At 45.1% G+C, this 24,570-nt stretch overlaps 1 protein-coding gene across 1 annotated transcript in view; it reads right to left on the bottom strand.

The window, feature by feature from the left end:
* The window catches only part of KAT6B (lysine acetyltransferase 6B), a 318,128-nt gene that overhangs the window by 221,747 nt on the left and 71,811 nt on the right, over positions 1-24,570 (bottom strand). The gene's annotated exons all lie outside the window — the stretch shown is intronic.

Below are 24,570 nucleotides of genomic sequence, written 5' to 3'. Positions count from 1 at the left end.
GCTGGTTTTTGCATGGGAAGTAGAGTTTTTAGCAACACTATTTTGGGGGAAATACAAAATTTGGATTGCTTACTTTATTTTTTGTGGAGATACAGTGAGCAAAAAAAAATAAAAATCATACAATTATTTTCTCACTACACAGATTACCGACTGGGTGAATTCATTTTAGATAGACTGGATGACTTAAGGACGTGGAGATATTTTCATTATTTTTACCGAGAGAAAAAATGCTAGTCCAATTTTTAAAACCATTTTGTTACTTTCTCCTTTAATTCTGTAGTCCCTTTAGGAGACTTGAACCCGTTATCTTCTGACTGTTTGTATGATATGCCCTTTCTTCATGTGTTCAATACTTTTTCTCTGTGTCATTTCTCATTATTACACAGAATTTATGGACATCTAGGTGTGATTTCTTTGCCTGTGTGGATTGTTACGACATCTGGTGAGAACTTCATGTCAATAGCAGCTTTAGAAGTAGATTAAGTTAGAAAACTGGGGACGTGTCCAATAGTTATTTCACATGCAGTATGACAACCACAGGCTGATCTTCATAAGAGCACCATCATGCCAGGCATGGAGGCCTTCTGCAGGCGCCCTGCTACTAAAGCAGCCAATGATACCTTGTCATGGGGGCCGATGGGCACATGGAACGACACTCTCCCCCAAGCAGTGCACTTGTAAATGCAGAAGATCACCCCCCCACACACACACACACTCACACACTCACTACTATTAGAGGCAGATAAAGACTGAAGCATACAATGTTGTCAGGAGAATCTGTCACCACATTTGACCAATCAAAACTATTAATATGGGCATACGGGCTACAGACTGCTGAAAACGGTCCTCTCTGTGACTCATCAGCTGCCTAGTTGCTGAGAAATCATCTTTTATCACTTTATATAAATTACCTCTTCCAGGCTCCGAGGCGGATGGTGCCTGGAGGATAACTCTGCCTCCAGAGCTTATTTTACATGGAGGGTGATAAGTAATGGTTACCACTGTTACCAGTGTGATGTGTAATGGCCGCTCTCCTGATCTCACTGCAGATCTGTGTGATTATACCTGACACACCTGCAGGTTCCGCTCAGCTTCAGTTTCCATCTCACAGGAGACAGGGTTGCAATGTTGTTGCAGTACAGCAGAGCTGAGCGAGAAGTAAAAGATGTGTTTGCAAGAACACAAATGTCATTTCTCTGTTCTGTGTTAGGCCTCCTTCACATGTCCTGGTGATTCCTGTATGGAAAAACCAGTACTGTTGAGATCTGTGTGCCGTCCATATGTGACATCCGTGCATCTGTTTGCTGTCTGTGTGCCAGTGTGACACGTACCGGCACCTGGGAAAAGCAGTACAGTTAGCTGTTCTCAGGCGCCAGGTGCTGAAGGCAGCTCTCAGCATTGTTGCCTGGTCTCCCCGAGATCAGTGCGGCCAGGAGACAATGATGGGAATTGCATTTAGAACCTGCTACGTACATCATGTATAAAATAAATAATTTTTAAAAAATGGCATGGGCTCCTGCATAATTTTTTGAACCAGCAGAGGGAAAGGCGCTAGGGGCTAATATTAATATTCCAGGAAAAGGGCCAATAGCCATAAATGTTCCCAGGCTATTAATATGGGCTCACAGCTGTTTTTTTTAAAGTCCTTTACTGGTTATTATAGGTAAGACCCCTCCCCCCCCCCCCTCAAAAAAAAAATAAAAAAAATTTGAGATGGTGTTACCCCTATAATCAAAAACCAGCAAAGGTTAAATAGACAGCCTGGAAATTATTAATGGAGAGGCATCTATAAGTAGGTTTTGAAATAACTACACAGCAAGATAAAATCCTATATTTGAAATAAATACTTCCCAACCTTCTTTTTCCTATTTATTACAGTATATATTAAATATAAAAAACAACATATTCCTCACCTGTTCAAATATAATCCATTGTCCCACACAGTAATCCATCTCTGCTTCATCTGGATACCTTTGCAGAGCGGTGGCATGATGTGACCGTTCAGCCTGACATCCAGGAGATACTGAGCGTCAGAGCGCAGCTTCAGTGACCTCAGGTGAAGTGATTGAGGTTAGTGTAGGTCACTTAAGCTGCGGTTCACACGGGAAGCTCATTGTGAGTGGCCCGATGACCTGTGGTGACCTCAATGAGATCACTGCTAACACTGAGAATTTTCTCATGGTTATAGCAGTGACGTCATGAAGGTTCCCACAGTTAATAAGCCTGCTCACACTGAACTTAGCGTGTTAACAGCTGGCAGTGACCGGCGGTAACCTCTATGACCTTACCGCTCATCACTGAAGCTGTGTCCCAAGCTCAGCTCAGTGTGTCTTGGAGTCATGGCTGAGCAGTCGCATCATGCCACCACTCATCCATGTAATCCAGATTTAGCAGAACTGAACTTCTTTGGGACAAACAGATTATGGTTGGACAAGTGAAGAATATGGTTTTTTTTATTATTTTCATTTTTACAGTAATAAATGGGAAAATGAGAATGGGTGCATTTATTTCAATTAAAAGGACTTTATTCTTATTGTTGTAGAGGTTTGTACTCACTCAGCTGCTCTTGAAGTAGGCACAGGAGGTGGTTTTCATGCAAAAGTCCAGGCAAGTTTATTTAACTTCATAAACCGCTCCGGGTGGAAAATAAAACCGAGCCTTTTCTGGCACAAAGTGAAAAACTGAAAACAAATTGTCCATATGGTATTGTGGGTCTGTCTGCTCAGGTCAGTGCATTTAGCAACACACACTGTACACACGAACTGCAAGCAAATAGTCCATATAGCCCTGCGGGTCTGCCCGCTAAGGTCAGTGTCTTTAACAACACACACTGGAGTTCTCCACTCCTTCAGCCACAAACACTGAATGAGAGACTCGGCCTCCATTTTATCTGCCAAACCAAGCCCTTGGGGTTGGAATATGTGACAATCATTCCCACCCATCTCTTATGACCGCTTGTAAAACCCGGCCCTGGAAGGGGCAAATAACTCTCTCGGCACTATATGTGCTGGAGCATGCTTCCGAGCTCATATCACCGCAGCTAACAACTCGACTCGTTCGGCTGCCATCTTACACTGTGCATTTTTTACAATATGAATATGGAGTAATGGGGGCGACTTATAGTCGCCTCTCCATTACCAACGCCTAGACTTGATGTCAGCTGACATCAACCCCAATCCTATTACCCCACTTGCCACTGTACCAAGGCAAATTGGAAGAGCGAGGCTAAGCAACAGACTTGGGGCATCTTAAAAGTGTAATTACTTTTCCTTCACTGTCCAATTGTACAAAATTCTCTGACACATCCGTGGTGTCAATATGATCACTGCACCATTAGATTAATTGAGAGGTGTAGTTTATAAAATGGGTTCACTTATGGGAGGGGGGGGTTCTGGTACCTCAGGGGCTCTCCCAGTAGGTCATGGCACCTGCAAACTGTAACAGTAAAATCTCAATATAATATGGTGTCACTTCCCTTCTGAGCTTTGCACTGTGCTAGAAAAGTATTTCCTGATTACATGTAGGGAAATGGACAACTCAAGAGAAAATGCACAACAAATTTAGAGGTCCATTTTTTACTATTTCCGTTATAAAAAAAAATAAAAAATTGGGGGTTAAAAACAACATTTTAGTGGTAAAAATGTAATTATTCTTTCTTCACCACCTAAAAGTATAAAATGTCTGTGAGGCACATGTGGTCCCAACATGCTCAATGCACCCCTAGATGAATTTGTAAATTACACAATTTATAGAGAGTTTCTACTGTTCTGGCACTTCAGGATCTCTGCCAATGTGACATGGCACTGCAAACCATACCAGCAAAATCTGAACTCCAAAATGGCATGTCTTTTCTTTTGAGCTTTGTACTGTGCATCAAAAGTAGTTTTTTTTAGACTACATATGGGGTATCAGTGTACTCAGGAGAAATTGCTCAACAAATTGTATGATGCATTTTCTCCTGTTACTAGTGAAAATGCAAAATTTGGGGCTAAAAACATTTTTTTATTTTCACAGCTCTAAGTTGTAAACTTCTGTGAAGCACCTGGAGGTTCAAGGGGCTCACCAATCATCTAGATACATTCCTTGAGGGGCCTAGTTTCCAAACTGGCATAAATAGTGGGCGGTTTCCAATGTTTAGGCACATCAAGGGGTCTCCAAATGTGACATGGCATCCGCTAACTATTCCAGTCAATTTTGTATTCAAACAGTCAAGCGGTGCTCCTTCCCTTCGGAGCCCTGCTGTGCACCCAAACAGTAGTTTTCCCCCACATAACGGTTATTGGTGTGCTCAGAACAAAATGCACAACAAATTTTGGGGTCCATTTTCTCCAGTTACCCTTATAAAAAAGTGGGTCTAAATAAAAAAATTTGGGAAAAAAAGTGAAATGTTTATTTTTTCGCTCATCATTCCATTAATTCATGTGAAGCACCCGAAGGGTTAATAAAATTCTTGAATGTGGTTTTGAGGGGCCCTGGCAATACCAAATCCACGGGTGTATTATATTGCACCACAAACGCAACACTTTAAAGAGTGGGGGACAGAAGAGACATGTGATATAGGGAGAAGGTTGGTATAAAAAAAAAAAAGGGCAGAAGATGGAAAAACCTTGCAGGATCTCTGGAGATACAGTGGGTATGGAAAGTACTCAGACTCCTTTAAATTTTTCACTCTTTATTCCATTGCAGACATTTGGTAAATTCAAAAAAGTTCATTTTTTTGTCATTAATCTACACACTGCACCCCATCTTGACTGAAAAAAAACAAATGTAGTAATTTTTGCAAATTAAAACAGAAAAACTGAAATATCACATGGTCATAAGTATTCAGACCCTTTGCTCAGACACTCATATTTAAGTCACATGCTGTCCGTTTCCTTGTGATCCTCCTTGAGATGGTGACGCCGTGGAGAGCGATCTGCTGCCTGCAACATCCTTCAGCATGACCGGTTTGCCAGTGGGTCAGTAAAAGTGTGGGTTGGCATTTCTTTCGAGGGCCACACAGCTGTCATGTCGGACACTGTCCAGACCAGGTCGTCTGACAGACAGCGGTAATTCCGCGTTTGACCACTGTTTGCTCATTGGCGTCGGCTAGTTTTCGTCTGGCTGCTCCGGGGTTAATTTATCTGATCCTCGGATTGGAAGCTGGGCCATGCCCATTTCCTTTAAATGGTTCTCCTGATCTTTGGGCGTCGCCGATTTTAGCTTCTGTCTTATCTGTAGTTATCTCAGTGGAGAGCTGGTTGTTGGAGTATCGTTGCTGGTGGTGTATTTTCCTTTGTCTTATTTACTCCTTCCTATATTTGTATTTATTTTGCCCTGCACCTTTATAGTGTATTCCTGATTGACTGCGGCGTGGTGTATATTTTCCTTTATCCTTGTTTGTTATAACTGTGGGTATTGGTCTATTGCATTCACTGGGTGGTAGGCGGTGGTGTTCAGTCTAGGGCTGAATCAGGAGTCAGGGTGAGGGTGGAGGCCTGAACATGCACACCTTCAGTGTAAACTTCAGGTAGAGGGTCAGACAGGGTTTCCCTAGTCTGAGGGAAATTGCAGGGGCCCGGGTTATTAGCTCTCACCCTCCTTGTATCCCCGAGACATTATAATCGGCCTAACAAAAAAAAAAAAAAAAAGGGGTTCCTTTTTTTTTTCTTTCTCTTCTCTGTGTTTTGTCATGGATCCCATGACTTCTATAACCCGCCAGTTGGAGGCGCTGTCCCTACAGGTCACTGAGTTGAAGGGAGCAGTGCAGCAACAGGGACTAGCAGTATCTAATACACAGGCTGGAGCGACAGGAGGAGTTAATGAGCCCAAGTTTCCTTTGCCTGAAAAATTTGCTGGGGAACGCAGTAAATTTGTTTCTTTTCGTGAAGCTTGCAAACTATATTTCCGTATGCGCCCGATCTCCTCTGGTAATGAGGCTCAACGTGTGGGCCTGGTGTTGTCATTATTGAGCGGGGATCCCCAAGCATGGGCATTTTCGTTGCCGTCTGATTCTGTTGCATTTAACTCAGTGGAGAGTTTCTTTTCTGGTCTGGGACACATTTACGACGATCCAGACAGAATGGCTCTAGCAGAATCTAAGTTACGCACTATTTGCCAGGGGGAGTGTGTTGCAGAGGATTACTGTTCTGAATTTCGCCGCTGGGCGGTTGACACTCAGTGGAATGAGCCAGCATTGAGGAGTCACTTTATTCATGGAGTTTCTAATAGGGTTAAAAAAGCCCTCCTGATGTATGAGACTCCTGCTTCACTGGATTCCGCTATGAGTCTTGTTGTCCGCATTGATCGCCGTTTGCGTCAGGGGAATCATGAGACGCCGCCTGTGGGTGAAGGTTTAGGTTCACGTGAGGTTGCTGCATGTGAGCCCACGAAATCTATGCAAATCGCAGGGGTGTCACATGTTAAGAATCGTACCCCTGTACTCAGGAAGCAGGGAGCCTGTTTTTTCTGCGGTAAAACTGGTCATTTTATTAATATCTGTCCTCTGCTGTTAAAGAAAAACGCAACGGCGGAAAACTTCTGAGCTCAGAGGGTGTGGAGGAGTCCAATCTGAGCTTATGTATATCCTCCATGATGATTTCTCAGTTCATGCTCCCTGCCAAAGTTGTTGTTGTTGGCAGAGAGATACCAATCACTATTTTTGTGGATAGTGGTTCCGCCACAAATCTCATTGATGAGGAGTTTGCGCGCACTGCTGGTTTTAAGATTGAAAAACTGCCTCATCCTATCCGTGTGGTCACAATCAATTCTGCTCCTCTTCCACAGCGGGAGATTACTGAGTTCGTGGCTGAGGTGAAACTCCACATTGGGGTTCTTCATTTCGAGCAGGTCACATGTAAGGTGCTCAAGAGTCTTCCGGCACAATTGGTTCTGGGTTTTCCATGGTTGTCTACACACAACCCGGTGATTGACTGGAAAACTCAGGACATAATCCAGTGGAGTGATTTCTGCCAGGAGAATTGCCTGGCCACATGTGTGTCCGCTGTGACTTTAAGCGTTCCCGAGTCACTTCAGGATTATGCGGATGTGTTCTCTGAGAAGGGTTGTTCAGAGTTGCCGCCACACCGCTCCTATGACTGTTCTATCAGGTTTAAACCAGGGGCCAAGTTGCCTAAAGCAAGGATGTTCAACATCTCCGGTCCGGAGAGACAAGCGCTCAAGGATTACATTTCTGAAAGTTTGAGCAAAGGGCACATCAGGCCGTCATCCTCGCCGGTGGCAGCAGGGTTCTTCTTCGTGAAGAAGAAAGATGGCGGATTACGCCCGTGTTTGGATTTCAGGGAGTTGATCCAGATTACGGTTCTTGATCCATACCCTATGCCACTGATACCTGACTTGTTCAACCAGGTGGCAGGTGCTAAGTGGTTTACCAAGCTTGACCTCAGGGGGGCGTACAACCTCATAAGAGTCCGTCAAGGTGATGAGTGGAAGACGGCTTTTAATACCCCCGAGGGTCACTTTGAAAATTTGGTGATGCCTTTTGGGTTAACTAACGCACCTGCAGTGTTCCAACATTTCATCAATCATGTGTTCTCGCATGTTTTGGGGAAATTCGTTATCGTGTACCTAGATGACATCCTCATATATTCTTGCGACAGTGATGCTCCTTTAGATCATGTCAGGCAGGTGTTACAGCTTCTCAGAGAGAATAAGCTGTATGCTAAACTTGAGAAATGTGTATTTTTTGCTCAAGAGTTGCCGTTCTTGGGTTTTATTGTGTCTGCTTCTGGTTTTAAAATGGACGCCGCTAAGGTTCAAGCGGTGCTGCATTGGGAACGTCCTGATAACCTGAAAGCACTTCAGCGGTTCCTTGGGTTTTCTAACTACTATAGGAAATGTATCAAGGATTTTTCTATCATTGCTAAACTGCTAACTGACATGACTAAAAAGGGTACCAATTTCTCCGTTTGGCCTGAGGCTGCTGTTCGCGCATTTGAATTTCTCAAGAACAGTTTTGTTTCAGCCCCCATTCTTGTGCAGCCAGACGTATCTAAACCCTTTGTCGTGGAAGTCGATGCGTCTGAGGTTGGTGTGGGGGCGGTACTATCTCAAGGCTCATCCTTGAGTGGTTTGCGTCCGTGCGCCTATTTCTCCAAAAAACTGTCGTCCGCTGAACGTAACTACGATATCGGCAACAGGGAGTTGTTGGCTATTAAGTTGGCCTTTGAGGAATGGCGACACTTCTTGGAGGGGTCGGTACATCAGGTCACTGTTATTACCGACCATAAGAATCTGCTGTATTTGGAGTCTGCCAAGCGTCTGTCTCCCAGGCAGGCTCGCTGGGCATGGTTTTTCACGCGGTTCAACTTTGTTGTCACTTACAGACCAGGGTCTAAAAACACTAAGGCGGATGCTCTGTCCAGGTGTTTTCCGGGGGGAGAACCTCGGGAAGATCCAGTACCCATCCTCCAAAAGGGTGTTGTGGTTTCGACTCTCACTACCGAGGTTCAGGCTGAGATTGCCGAGGCTCAGGAGGAGGTACCATCTGAGCTTCCCATCAACAAATCTTTTGTACCGCTTCATCTCCGCCTAAAGGTGTTGGCGGAGCATCATGATACTGTCCTGGCTGGCCACCCAGGGGTTAGAGGTACCTTGGAGTTGGTGTCACGTCGGTTTTGGTGGCCCAAAATCCGACAGGACGTGGTCTCATATGTGTCAGCTTGCAACACGTGCGCTAGGGCGAAGACGCCCTGCTCCCGTCCTGTTGGCACACTACTTCCTCTGGAGGTACCTAGTAAGCCATGGACGGAAATCTCCATGGATTTCATCACTGATTTGCCTCCCTCAGCTGGGAACACGGTCATTTTGGTGATTGTGGATCGGTTTTCAAAAATGTCGCACTTTGTGTCTTTGCCTTCTTTACCTAACGCTAAGACTCTTGCTCAGGTGTTTGTGCAGGAGGTGGTCAGGCTTCATGGAGTTCCGTCTGACATCGTGTCAAATAGGGGTACTCAGTTTGTAGCAAAATTTTGGAAAGCATTTTGCTCACGGCTGGGGATCAAGTTGTCTCATTCGTCTGCGTTTCATCCCCAGTCAAATGGTCAGACCGAGCGTATGAACCAAAATTTGGAGCAGTACTTGCGCTGCTTTGTCTCTGATAACCAGGAGGAGTGGTCTACCTTTCTTCCTTTGGCTGAGTTTGCCATCAATAATCACCGCCAGGAGTCGTCTGGGGAGTCTCCGTTTTTTTGTGTTTACGGGCTACATCCTCAGTTTTGTACGTTGAGTCAGAGAGGCTCTTCCGGCGTTCCGGAGGAAGACCAGTTAGGAACACAATTGTCATCAGTCTGGAGGAGAGTGAAACAGCGCCTGTTGAGTGTGGGTGCTAGGTACAAACGTGTGGCTGACAGTAGGCGTGTGCCAGGTCCGGACCTGAGTGTGGATGACTGGGTGTGGTTATCCACAAAAAACATAAGACTCAAGATACCATCCCTTAAATTGGGTCCATGGTTTATTGGTCCATTTAGGGTCACCGCCGTCATTAACCCAGTAGCGTACCGACTGGAGCTCCCTACGGTCTATAAAATACACAACGTGTTCCACAGGTCTCTTCTTAAGAAGGTGGTGGGTTCTGTGGACGCGGCGCCTATGCCACCTCCAGTCTTGGTGGATGGTAACCTAGAATTTGAAGTCTCCAGGGTGGTTGACTCTCGTGTGGTGCGCCGCACTTTACAATATTTGGTACACTGGCGTGGTTATGGGCCTGAGGAGAGGTCCTGGGTACCAGCCTCGGACATTCATGCGGATCGGCTGGTCAGGTGTTTTCATCGTCGCCATCCGGACAAGCCGGGTCCTATAAGCCGTGAGGGCCCTGGGGTCCCTCGTAGAAGGCGGGGTACTGTCATGTCGGACACTGTCCAGACCAGGTCGTCTGACAGACAGCGGTAATTCCGCGTTTGACCACTGTTTGCTCATTGGCGTCAGGTAGTTTTCGTCTGGCTGCTCCGGGGTTAATTTATCTGATCCTCGGATTGGAAGCTGGGCCATGCCCATTTCCTTTAAATGGTTCTCCTGATCTTTGGGCGTCGCCGATTTTAGCTTCTGTCTTATCCGTAGTTATCTCGGTCCGGAGTGGAGAGCTGCTTCTGTCTTATCCGTAGTTATCTCGGTCCGGAGTGGAGAGCTGGTTGTTGGAGTATCGTTGATGGTGGTGTATTTTCCTTTGTCTTATTTACTCCTTCCTATATTTGTATTTATTTTGCCCTGCACCTTTATAGTGTATTCCTGATTGACTGCGGCGTGGTGTATATTTTCCTTTATCCTTGTTTGTTATAACTGTGGGTATTGGTCTATTGCATTCACTGGGTGGTGGGCGGTGGTGTTCAGTCTAGGGCTGAATCAGGAGTCAGGGTGAGGGTGGAGGCCTGAACATGCACCACCTTCAGTGTAAACTTCAGGTAGAGGGTCAGACAGGGTTTCCCTAGTCTGAGGGAAATTGCAGGGGCCCGGGTTATTAGCTCTCACCCTCCTTGTATCCCCGTGACAACAGCCCTCCATGTGCTCGCCAGAGGTAGCCTGACTGCCATTAGGTACCGAGATGAGATCCTCAGACCCCTTGTGAAACCATATGCTGGTGTGGTTGGCCCTGGGTTCCTCCTAATGCAGGACAATGTCAGACCTCATGTGGCAAGAGTGTGTCAGCAGTTCCTGCAAGATGAAGGCATTGAAGCTATGGACTTGCTTGCCCATTCCCCAGAACTGAATCTGATTGAACACATCTGGGACATCATGTCTCGCACCATCCACGAACATCACGTTGCACCACAGACTGCCCAGGAGTTGGCGGATGCTTTAGTCCTGGTCTGGGAGGAGATCCCTCAGGAGACCATCCGCTGCCTCATCAGGAGCATGCCCAGGCGTTGTAGAGAGGTCATACAGGCAACACACTCATTTCCTTGTCTTCAGGCATTTCCACTGAAGTTGGATCAGCCCGTTATTTAATTTTCCACTCTGATTTTGAGTATCATTCCAAATCCAGACCTCCATGGGATATTTATTTTGATTTACATTGATCATTTTTATGTTTTACTGTTCTCAACACATTCCACTATGTAATGAATAAAGATTTGCAACTGAAATATTTCATTCAGTGATATCTAGGATGTGGTATTTTAGTGTTCCCTTTATTTTTTTTGAGCAGGCCTATGAGGAGTGCATTATACTGTATGGTAGCATATAGAGTGCATTACACTATAAGAAGGCCTATGGGGAGTGCATTATACTGTATGGTAGCATATAGGGAGTGCATTATACTATATAATGGCCTATGGGAAATGCATTATATGGTAGGGAGACCTACAGGGAGTGCTTTATAGGGTAGAGAGGCGTACACGGACTGCATTATACTATATGGAGGCCTATGGGGAGTGCATTATACTGTATGGTAGCATATAGGGAGTGCATTATCCGATATAGATGCCTATGGTGAGTGCATTATACGATGTAGAGGCCTATGGGGCTTGTATTATACTGCATGGAGGCCTAAGGGAAGTGTTTTATACTGTATGTAAACCTAATGAGAGTGCATTATACTATATGGAGGCCTAGGGAGAGTGCATTATACTGTATGGAGGCCTATGGGGAGTGCATTATACAGTATAGAAGCCTATGGAGAGTGCATTATACTGTATAGAGGCCTGTGGGGAGTGCACTATAGTATATGGATGCCTATAGAGAGCACATTATACTGTATGGAGGCCTATGGGAGGGCATTATAGTATATGGAGGCCTATGATGAGTGCATTATACTGTATGCAGGCCTATGAGGAGTGCATTATACGGTTTAGATGTCTATGGGGAGTGCATTACACTGTATGGAGGCCTATGGGGAGTGAATTATACTATATGGAGTATTTTATATTTTTAGTGACAGCGCAGTCATCTGCTGAGGTTCTCCTAAGTCCACTATTAGGGCTCATACTCATCTGCAAAGAAAACGGACGAGTGCAATCTGAGACATATATATATATATATATATATTTTAAAGTGAAACTCATATTATAGAGTCATTACAAACAGAGTGATCTATTTCAAGTATTTATTTCTGTTAATGTTGATGATTACAGCCAATGAAAACCCAAAAGTCATCTCAGTAAATTAAAAAAAAAAACAAAAAAAAACGGCAAAGGCTTCCTGAGCGTTTAAAAATGTCCCTTGGTCCATTTCTACAGGCTCCACAATCATGGGGAAGACTGCTGACTTGAGAGATGTCCAGAAGGCAGTCATTGACACACTCCACAAATGAGCGTAAGCCACAATAGGTCATTGCTAAAGAAGCTGGCTGTTCACAGAGTGCTGTATCCAAGCATATTAATGGAAAGTTGAGTGGAAGGAAAAAGTGTTGTAGAAAAAGGTGCACAAGCAACCGGAATAACTGCAGCCTTGAAATGATTGTTATGAAAAGGCCATTCAAAAATTTGGGGGGATTCAAGAGGCGTGAACTGCTGCTGAAGTCATTGCTTCAAGCGCCACCTGACACAGATATATCCAGGACATGGGCTATAAGTGTTGCATTCCCTGTGTCAATCCACTCATAACCAATCGACACCACAAGTGTCTTACCTGGGCTGGGCCAAGGAGAAAAAGAACTGGACTGTTGCTCGGTGGTCCAAGGTGTTACCAGATTAAAGTAAATTTTGAATTTCAAAGATATATATTTGCGCTCGGATCAATCTCTTGTGCTGGTGCTTTGGTGAAAGACAAGAAAACAATTCAGTATTTCTAATGGAACCATTGATTTACAAATTAAGGACTTCATCTCATGTAACACAGAAGGGGTTATTTATTCAATTAAATGCCCCTGTGCAAACCTATATATAGGAAGAACGAAGCGTCCACTTCATGTTAGAATATACGAGCACCTACGGAACATAAATAAAAAAATCCTGGGCCACTCATTATGAAAACATTTTGTTACTCATTATGGAGGTTCTTCAAAAGGTACCATCATTACAAGCCTGAAAATAGTCCAAAAGAGCTGGAGAAAGGGCAACTATATCCAGCAAATGTCAAGGGAAGAAAGTAGAATGATTTTTGAACTAGATACTTTAATCCCCAAGGGCCTCAACAGCGAGATAGAGCTGTTCGCTTTCAACATGTGAGGAGGCCACATGATTGCCGCTAACTATAAAGGTACAGAGGACAGTCTATGAACCATCCCTGAAGAAGGAATACATCTATTCTAAAACGTGTAGGATATTGGTCCACCCCGCTTCCTATAGCCAGTCACGTGAGCAATCATGTGCCCGTGATGTCACGTAAGGTCCTGTACCTACAGTGAACCTCCACGCGGGTGACGACTCCTGGGGGACGCTTGCCACCGGCCAGGGAGGTGCCCAGGGTCCTCATATCTAAACATAGAATCACCAATGACAAAGCACGGAATGGTCCCACCACGGCAATGAAGAACTGAGTGATCTATCCAGTACCGCTGCGGAACAGGTATTTCAATTCATTTTAACCCAAGTGCCCTTATTCTCCCAAATTGCATTTCAGATTCATCTGCTACGCGGAGTAGAGGCAAAGTACGATTCTAACTCTTTGCTGTCAGCCAAATTGCTGAAATTCCGCAAAATTAATGAGCATGCTGCGTTTTCTTCCGGGATGCATTTTTTTGTGTGGAAAAACCGCAGCATGGGCACAACAATGCGGAATTCCATTACAAATAATGGGATGCGTTTAGTAAGAATTTAAACAGCGAAAAAACGCAACTTGTGCACATAGCCTTAAGGTCAGACTGGAGAGATGCGAGAAGGGTTAGAAGGTAATCCCCAGAGGAGGATGTTGCAGTAGTCAAGGCAGGAGATGATCAGGGCATGCACAAGCATTTTAGTAGAAGTTTGAGGAAACAAAGGATTCTGGAAATATTTTTGAGCTGTAGGCGACAGAAGGAGGCAAGAGCTTGGATGTGCTGTTTGAAGGACAGGATAGATAAATAGAGGCAGCAGTTTTCCGGTACAGGGAAAAGCGTGATGTCATTTATAGTGATGGATAGATCATGTATGGAAGATAAGTGAGATGGAGGAAAGATAATGAGTTCAGATTTCTCCACATTGAGCTTAAGGAAGCGAGAGGAGAACATGGAGGATATGGCCGATAGACAGAGCCTTGAGGGACTCCAACAGAGAGAGGGCAGGATGAGAAGTTATTGTGGGAGTAGGAGACACTAAATGTGCGGTTGGTATGGTCTAAGAAGATCCAGAATTGGGCTAGGGTTTTGATGCCAAAGGAAGAGTGGATCTGTAGTAGGAGGCAGTGGTCAACTGTGTCAAAGGCAGAGGACAGGTCGAGAAGGAGAAGCATGGAGAATTGTCTGTTAGCTTTGGCTGTAAATAAGTCATTTTCGTCAGGGCAGTTTCGGTAGAATTGTGGGAACGGAAGCCAGATTGTAGGTTGCTGAAGAGCGAGTTAGATGAGAAGTGGGAGGAAAGTTCAGCATGAACATGCTGCTCAAGGAGTTTGGAAAGGAAAGGGAGGAGCGATAAGGGGCGATAGCTGGACAGGAGTCAGGTGGAGGAATGGCTTTTTGAGGATAGGTGTGATTGTGGGATGTTTGAAAGAAGAAGGGAAGGTACCAGAAGTTAGTGATAGGTTGAAGAGATGGGCTAGGGATAGGATAAGTTTGGTGGTGAGGTAGAGGATTAGGCTGCTTTCACACTAGCGCCGGCACGGGGCCGTCGCTATGCGACATGCCAACGTGCGTTGTGAAAGTGATGCCCGACGTGGGCAGCGGAAGCAGTCTTACGACGCTTCCGCTGCCCCATTGTAAGGTCTGGGGAGGAGGGGGCGGAGTTTCGGCCACGCATGCGCGGTCGAAAATGGCGGACACGACGCTCAAAAAAAGTTACATGTAACTTTTTTGTGCCGACGGTCTGCCAAAACACGACGCAACTGGCACACGACAGTTGCGATGTGTGCCGATACGTCGGTAATGTAAGTCTATGGGGAAAAAAATGCAGACAACTTTGCAGGATGCATTTTTTCTCCTAAACGACGCATTGCGACATATTGCAAACGACGCTAGTGTGAAAGTAGCCTTAGGTGGGATGGGATAGGGTAAAGTGCACAAGTGATGAGGTGTGATTTGGAATTTGATTTGGAAATGAGTAAGCTCTCCTTTAGTGATGTTCGAGAGGAAGGTTATGGGGTAAGGGCATTGGTATGGTATGCTAAGGGGTTGTGGTGGTCAAACAATTAAGACTTACCTTGTTTTGTTGATCTTATTTTTGAAGTGTGTGCCAAAGTCCTCAGCAGAGATATGGAGGTCAGAGGGGGCAGTGGAGAGCGGAGGAGGGAGTTAAACGTTGATTAACTGTTTGGGGTTGTAGGATAAGGAAGATACGAAAGATGCAAGGAAAGTCTGTTTTGCAGAGGTGAGGGTATATGAATTTACATCCGGGATTATGGCCCCCCCTGCATCCTGGTATATGTCACCAATCTTGGTATATTCCCCAATCTTGCTGTATGGCACCCTTATCTTGGTATATGGCCTCAATCAATGTAAAAAAATGAAATTAATTTAAATAAAATGCCTCCAAATACTTTCCACGTAGCGCTGTGTCTTCTTGGTGCTCTGAACAGGTCGGCGGTGAGCAGAGATTACAGCTAAGAGGCTGCGATCACAGCTTTCCGCAGCAGCCAAAAATACTAACTTCATGCCGAGCCTCCGCTCCCCAGTATCTTTTCTCCCAGGCAGCTCCTGCCATGGCACTTACTGTCTGAGCAGTATGTGTGATGATGGGCTCTACAAAGATGGCCACGATCTCCTCCCACAGCTGTGACCTGGACAGCCTACGAGGCATGCTCATGCTCCAGGGCAGGACTGTAAGCAGAGTCTTATCTTTCCTGCTCTAAGCCAGAGAAACCAAGGAGACACCTGCCCAAAGCACAAACATGTTCCTCATCATGGAGACAGACTGTTTGTGCTTCGGAGCGGCCTGTGGGCAGCTCTTTCCTTGGTTTCTCTGGCTAAGAGCAGGAAGATAAGTCTACCTGCAGTCCCGCCCCGAAGCACGAGCATATCATTAACTGAAAATTTCTGACACGGATTACACGAGAACCACAAGATAGATTTCTTCCCTCCAGGTATCATTTTAATCAGTTTAACACTGCCAACCTGACAGTCTGTAGGTTACTTAGCAAACTCCTGCTGACAGGTTCACGTTAAAGAAAATTAATATTCACTGCTCCCCACAACCATAGCCCATCCCACCTATATGCATTGGAGTCGGAGTCGATAGGCGGGAGGAATTGGGAGTGTGGCGAAGTGAATATTCATTCTCTTTAATAGGGGGCACACAGCCGCATCCACCGACTTCATGTGTGCCCACTATTAAACAGAATGAATATTCACTGCTGTCCAAGGCTATGGGTGTGGAGCAGTGAATATTCATTCTCTTTAATAGCAGGCACAAAAGATCGCCAGGTAGTTAAGGCTAACAAAGTGTACATTATTACAGTAAATGAATATTCATTGTTCTCCACTCCCACAATTCCTGGCGTGGAGAGCTGTGAATATTTCGACAGCTGACCGCAGCGTGAAGGGACATAGCAGTGATGTCATGCACTGTTACACGCTGCAGACAGATTTCAATAGATTTCCTAGAACCTGATAATTAAGTGCCCTGAAATGTACAGTCGCATGATTTTTTTTTTTATGGACTCACACCTTCCCCCCCCCCCAAAAAAAAAAAAACACCCCAAAACTTTACTTTTAGATGTTTATATCATTTGCATCTATTTATAAAACTGCATATACAAATACCGGTACAATTTCCCTCCCAAAATAAAGCATGTACCTACACACAAATATTGCCTTTATTATTGGTGTAAATCACTCCTTAATGTGATGGGTTGGCTGGTAATCTGTCACTCGGATAATGAAAATCTTCATGAAATCATCTAATGCAAACGTATAACTTTGCAAACTGCCATTTGTAATGGCTTATGCATATATGCAACGGAGATCAATGAAATGTAGTCACCAGCTGAAAGATCATGTCCTGGTACAGCTAGGTGGGGGTCCCGATGTTAGACCTCGCTGCCTGCCTGTTTCCTTGCCCGCGCTCTTGGCTGTTGCTATGGGATCGTCGCTAATGTGCAGTCAACGAAGGCATGTCTGCAGGCTGTCACTCGTCCTACAGGGGGCTGCTAGTTGTCTTCCAGGAGGCGGTCTGGCCTGCCTTGCAGATGGCAGGGGAAGCCCTGGATAAAGATTGTGAATTATGGAGAAGCCTTTGTCATTGTGCCCCTCATCCTCATGTTGCAGCTGCTCCCTCTTCAATTCCATGTTTACAAGCGATTCAGCCTTGGGCAAACACGAGGCCTGAATCCCTGCTTTGTTCATGGCTGGAGTGAGCCTGTGATTCACAAGACGAATGGAGGCGAGTGAGCATTGGAGTAAGTGGCATACGGCACAGGCGGTCATGCCTCCATTGTAACTTGTCCTTAGAATATTATGACAGTAAGCGGCTTCTGATTAACAGAAGAAAGACGGCAGAAGACGACGCAGTCTAGAGGCGGGAAATCTGTGATATGGATTAACCACTACACCTTTACTACGTCGCCGCCTTTAGTCTCAGAAAAATGAATTATTGTGTCAAGCAGCCAACCTATAAAAATAAAACCAGCCTGCGATACATAATCTCTTTTTCTAAGGCTACTTTCACACTTCCGTCTTATGGCGTACGTCGCAATGCGTCGTTTTGGAGGAAAAAACGCATCCTGCAAAGTTGCCCACAGGATGCGTTTTTTCTCCATAGACTTGCATTAGCGACACATGGCCACACGTCACATCCGTCATGCGACGGATGCGTCGTGTTTTGCCGGCCGCGACGCACAAAAAAAGTTCAATGTAACGTTTTTTTTGTCCGTCGGTTCCGCCCCCTCCTCCCCGCTCATCACACTGGGCAGCGGATGCGTCGTAAGACTGCATCCGCTGCCCACGTTGCGCTAAATTTAGCACAACGTCCGTCGGTACGTCGGGCCAACGGTTTGCGACGGCCCCGTACCGACGGAAGTGTGAAAGTAGCCTAAGTGGATTTTATTTTCTCATCACAAAATGACATTTTATTTGATAAGCGGGGCGCCATCATGCCTGAGCTTTTGTGAGAGCATTAAGACATGCTTCTACAAGTGTCTGTCGTTTGTGCAGACGTAGGTGAACTGATCACTAGGGACCGATCACGGCTGTTTGGTCTGTTTAGTCAGGCCGACTATAATTCTATGTGCACACAACGACCAGTAATACAACCGCTTGATACGAATAGAACATCACGTTCTTGGCGGCACATGTACCCAAATATCTTCTCACCCAAACAATGAGAAATTTCCTAAAAATGCTTTTTTTCCCCACTATTCTGTCTGAATGGGCCCTTACTGATCAGGAATAGTGTCACCCTGTGTTATCTACATAAGGGCTCTTCCAGATGTCAGACTGTTTTATGTGCACAAGCAAAACCACCAAGCTTCAATGTTTTATCAGATTTTCATCATTGTTTGGTCCATATGTCAACTTTCAGCATCAGACTTTTATCGTTTTTGTCAACAAATAGAAAAAACTCCCAAACAACACACGATGGAGGTTCCTGATGATTCCTCTCCTATCAAGGAAAAAAAAAGTACTCTTGACTTTTCATGGATCCATAGATGTGAATTAATAAGTTTGATTTGTGACTTGGCTCAATATCAGATTTGATTCTATATTTTTGTCAAAATCGCTCCATCTGCAAAAATTCGTGCACATGTGAACAGTCCCATAGACTATTATTATTATTATTGTACATTTTTATAGCGCCATTTATTCCATGGCGCTTTACATGTGAAAAGGGAGCAAATATAGACAAATACAACTAAACATGAGCAAAAAACAAGGCACATAGGCACATAAGGAGGGAGGGCCCTGCCTGCTCACAGTCTGCAGGGGATGGGTAAGGATACACTAGGAGAGGGTAGAGCTGGTTGTGCGGCGGTTCAGTAGGTTGAGGATCACTGCAGGCTTGTCGGAAGAGGTGAGTCTTCAGGTTCTTTTTGAAGGTTTCAATGGCAGGCGAGAGTCTGATGTGTTGTGGTAGAGAGTTCCAGAGTATGGGGGAAGCACGGGAGAAATCTTGGATGCGGTTGTGGGAAGAAGAGATGAGAGGGGAGTAGAGAAGGAGGTCTTGAGAGGATCGGAGGTTGCGTGTAGGTAGGTACCGGGAGACCATATCACAGATGTATGGAGGAGACAGGTTGTGGATGGCTTTGTATGTCACTGTAAGGGTTTTGAACTGGAGTCTTTGGGTGATAGGAAGCCAGTGAAGGGCTTGGCATAGGGGAGAGGCTGGGGAATAGCAGGGAGACAGGTAGATTAGTCGGGCAGCAGAGTGTAGGATGGATTGGAGTGGTGCCAGAGTACTAGAGGGGAGGCCAGAGTAGGAGGTTGCAGTAGTCAAGGCGGGAGATGATAAGGGCATGCACTAGTGTTTTTGTGGTGTTGCGGTCAAGGAATGCGCGGATCCAGGAGATATTTTTAAGTTTGAGACGGCAGGAGGAGACAAGGGCTTGGATATGTGGCTTGAAAGAGAGGGCAGAGTCGAGGATCACCCCAAGGCATCGTGCGTATGAGACTGGGGATAGTGAGCAGCCATTGACATTGATAGATATGTCTGGTGGAGGGGTAGAGTGAGATGGGGGAAAGATGATGAATTCTTTTTTGTCCATAGACTATAATGGCTACGATTTCTATCCATAAAAACAACATCTAGAACTTGTCCATGAAAAACTGACGTCTAAATGAGGCCCGAGGGTACGTGTGCACATTCAGGAAAAGCAGCGATTTGGACCCCACTCAACTGCGCTGCGATGAAAACACTGCATTGTACAGCACAAGCACAGTAGATGGATTTATAGAAATCTCCTGCCCCCTGTGCTTCTATTTGACGCTGCGTAAGCTCACCCGCGGTGCAGGTTTACGAATAGCAGCATGTCTATCTCCACTACAGAATGTATTAGATGCGGAAAATCCACATTATTCAATGAACACATGCAGATTTACCTGCGTGATTAGAACGCGGCACTGGAGGTACTGTGGAGAGATTAGGAACATATCTCATATTTTTTGGAATTGTCCTGTTTTGAGGAAGATGTGGATAGATGTACAAGATATATTCTTTAAATTAACACATGTTAATATGCCACTTACTACACAATTAATTTGTCAATAGGTATAGAGGATCTACGAAGCAAACCGACACATAAGTTACTACCACTATTTGTAGCCTGATGAAGAACCTGGAGAAGATCAAAATGGGCTGCATGTAGCAAAAAAAAGTCTTATTTGCAGAAAGATTGGAATTTGATTTAGACAATTATGGCAAAATAGCAAAGTCTTGTTACCACCGTTTAGATATCACAGGCTCCTAAGGTGGGATTCTCCACAAAGTGGCAGCAGGGTGAAAGTAATGGATATTACTACCATAACCCCACAGTAACGTACTGCCTATTCACAGCACAGCTTCAACAGGTTAGATTCATATCTGACTGTAGCACTAAGGTTACTTTATATGACATTATTGTACTAAGGAGAACCTTTTTATGTTTTGTTTTTCCCTAAAGGCAGCAGCACATACACCTCTCGATTTTGAATACTATGAAGCTTCAGATCTAGAAGTCGAAGCAGCAAATGTAGAAGGTAGCAGTCTTGTGTTACTACCAAATATGCTTTAGGAGCCAGCAACATCTTTTTCTAGTTTAGGATACTTAGAATACAGCAAAATGTATTATTACACATAATTTATAAACATCTATGGTGTGATTTCTTTGCCTGTGTGGATTGGTTGGGTTGTTACAGACATCTGGTGGGAACTTCATGTCAACAGCAGCTTTAGACATAGATTTACTTAGGCCGGTTTCACATTTGCGGTTGTGTCAACAGTGTTTTTGACGTATTCGTCCACATGCGTCTTGATTTCACATCTTTTACACTGTGGATGCAGGTACATGCGTTTGCCTGCGTTTGCTTACGCATGCATCGTTTTGCGGTGTGCAGCTGGGCGCGGCTAACGCACCATGTTGCAGTTTTTGAGGCGTTAAATTTCCGCCGCCATATGCATGCGGACGCTTACGGAAGGAGTGCATAAAAAATAACGCATTACAGTCTATGGGAACGCATTTGTACGCAAGGAACCGGTTTTAAGCCACCCCCCCAAAAGAAAGCTTTTAAAAGAAGGTGTGGGCACTGGAAGTCCATTTCTCTCCAGACTCTGGAAGCGATACAAGGCATTGCAGCATCTTTTTTGGAAGACTCTGACTATCAAAATGTGAGTATACAAGCTATATGTCTGCCTGTGTTTTTCTCCCTGCAGTCTGTAATCATTTCTGTCTCTCTTGCAGTATTCCTCATCATGTCCTCCAGTGCAGATCAGACATCACAGAATGGACAGGAGACTGAAGTGAGTGCATTTGCTACTGACTGGCAAGTATTCACTGTCACTATACACATGTGGCTAAATATTTATTTTTCCTTACAGAAACCTTCCAGTGCAGATGAGCAGAAGCAGCACACTCAGGTCCAACTTCCGGGGGCAAGACGGCGTGTAAGTATTCTTGACTGTTTTTACAGGAAAGATACATATCTTGGTACCGTGTTAGCCAGTAGACAGAAAAATATTTAGAATTGAGAGTCCTCAGTGGTTGATACTTTTTAATGGCTAACTGAAAAGATGGTAACAAATTGCAAGCTTTCGAGACTACTCAGGTCTCTTTATCAGGCACAGACTAAAGCAAATTCTGAAGAATCACATATTTATACACAACTTATAAAATTCATCCTCACCCACAATTACTTTGAATTTGACAACAAGATCTATCTACAGGAGATTGGCACAGCAATGGGAAGTAAAATGGCTCCACAGTATGCAAATCTTTTCATGGCCAAGTGTTATGACCCCAATGGCAGAGGGTCTCAGAAATAATTACTAAGTCTGCAAACACAAAAAACCAGCTCATAGGGCAGTGGTAACTGAGCTGACCATATATCTAATCCTAGCACCACAAATAGCAGCAGCCGGGGAACGTGCCTACGTTGGTTCTAGACGTCTCGCACCAGCCGGAGAACTAACTAACCCTAGAAGGGAAAAGAAAGACCTTTCTTGCCTCCAGAGAAAAGACCCCAAAAGTCCGATACAAGCCCCCAACAAATAATAACGGTGAGGTAAGAGGAAAAGACAAACGTAAGAATGAGCTAGGTATTTAGCAAAGAGAGGCCCACTAGCTAATAGCAGAATATAGTAAGATAACTTATATGGTCAGCAAAAACCCTATCAAAATATCCACGCTGGATATTCAAGAACCCCCGAACCGTCTAACGGCCCGGGGGGAGAACACCAGCCCCCTAGAGCCTCCAGCAAGGCCAGGAATCACATTTAGCACAAGCTGGACAAAAATGAGAGCAAGCAAATAACCAAAAAACAAAGAAGCAGGACTTAGCTTAATCTTGCACGAACCCGGACCAGCAGACAGGAGCAAACAGAAAGGATCTGATTACAACGATGCCAGGCACTGGACTAAGGATCCATGAAGCTTATATAGCAACACCCCTGGACTAACGACCCAGGTGGGTGCCAAACTGAGGAAAGACAATCCCAGAGTCATATCACTAGTAACCACAAGAGGGAGCCAAAAAGTCTAATTCACAACACCAAGCTTGAAAGTGACTTTTTGTCCCCATGTCCCATCAGGCCTCTGGCCTACTACCGCTACATTGATGACATTGTAGTCATGTGGACGTAGTCTGAGCCACAACTAAAGACGTTCCATGAACAACACGTGTGATGCGATAAACTCCTGCGAGGTTGTGATCCCGGCCTAAAGTGCATTGTTTAACAATTTTTTTCCCCCCTTCAAAGTAAACAAAGTCAAAACCTGTTGGCGTTCGATGAAGGATCGCTTCAACAAGGACCTGAAACAGGAGATCCAAGTTCGCAGTGGTGCTGCAGCTAGGATTGGGCAATAAAAGTACCACCGACTGCTGGCTTTCCTGAGGCCTGTCCTTGCTAAGAGAACATAAGTATTTTTGTGTTGTATTCCATTGTGTTGTATTCCCTAATCTGAATTGGGGGTTTTACAATAGTTACTTTTTGGGGTAGTAATGTTTTATACTTTTCTTTTCACAGAACCTGGAGCAGCACCCTCGAACCTGAATCATCCTGTGGAGGGGTCCCTTAACGAACAGCCATGGACCAGTCCCAGCCATCCACCAGCGATGCAGCAAGTGGACCGGCGTCACAGGCTGGAGAACAGGCAGCTGGTCCTTCAGGTGTTCCCCTATCCCAGTCTTCTGCCTCTTTTTTGGGGCTCTTCCCAACAGTGGCAGAAGGCCTCGGACAGGTCACTCATGCCCGAGTTTATTCACTTGAGCTCGGTCTTCCAGAATTGCTTGAAGGCACTGGGAGATAGACTGGAAAGTGGTCTGACACATATTAACACACTTTTCCAGGATGTCAACCAACGCCTTGACGTCTGGAAGCTGACCTCCAGAGACCGGCACACCATTTTTTTAATAAGAGAGCGGGTATGTCGGAACACCTTACACCTGAACTCCAGCTCAAATTGGTGCAGGCCTGCAATGCTGCTTACGTTCAGGCTATGCAGCAGACTCGGTACTTACAGCAGCCACAGGTGGTATTTCCACCTGTACCACCAATTACACACTTTACCTTAATACCGAGTTCTGCTGCACACTACTGTACGGACACCACCATGCCCAGTCCTGTCGCACACCACTACACCAACACCACCATGCCTGATGCTGCTGAAAGCCACTCCACCACCATGCCGAGTCCTACTCCTCCATGACCTGTTATGATCCTGGTGGTAGGATCTCAAACTGACCTGACAAATATACCCTGAGTATATAGGACAAGTTCTGGGGATGTGGAAGCTATACTGACCGCAATCCTGATCCTATCCAAACACACTAAAGGCAGCTGTGGAACGTTACCTGAAAACCTAGACGTCTCGTCACAGCCTGAGAAACTGACTACCCCTAGAAAGAAAGCAAAGACCTCACTTGCCTCAGAGAAATATACCCCAAAGTTTTAGATAGCCCCCCACAAATAATAACGGTGAGTCAAGGGGAAAACACAAACGTAGAGATGAAACAGATTTAGCAAATGAGGCCCGCTAATACTAGATAGGCAGAAAATAGATAGGTGTCTGTGCGGTCAGTACAAAACTATCAAAAGTAAACCACGCAGAGAATACAAGAACCCCCACACCGACTCACGATGTGAGGGGCGCACTCTGCACCCCAGAACTAACCAGCAAGCAAAAAATCACATAAAAGCAAGCTGGGCTGAACTCATAATATAATGAGAAACGTTTTCAAGGAAATAATGAGAAACTGAACAAGCAAACTTAGCTTCTCATAGCAGGAGACTGGTCACAAGGAATATTCAGGAGAGCACAGGATCAGGACTGAATACACCGACAGCAGGCGACAAGTAAAGGTCCAGGTGAGTTAAATAGGCCCAGCCTAGCAGGAGATGAAACAGCTGAGCCCAGCCAAGACCAGCCATATCGCTAAAGGCCACC

Source organism: Ranitomeya variabilis, chromosome 4, assembly GCF_051348905.1.
Source record: "Ranitomeya variabilis isolate aRanVar5 chromosome 4, aRanVar5.hap1, whole genome shotgun sequence".
NCBI classification, from domain to species: Eukaryota; Metazoa; Chordata; class Amphibia; order Anura; family Dendrobatidae; genus Ranitomeya; species Ranitomeya variabilis.
The sequence above is the reverse complement of the archived record's forward strand: the minus strand, read 5'-3'. Positions and strand labels throughout refer to the sequence as shown.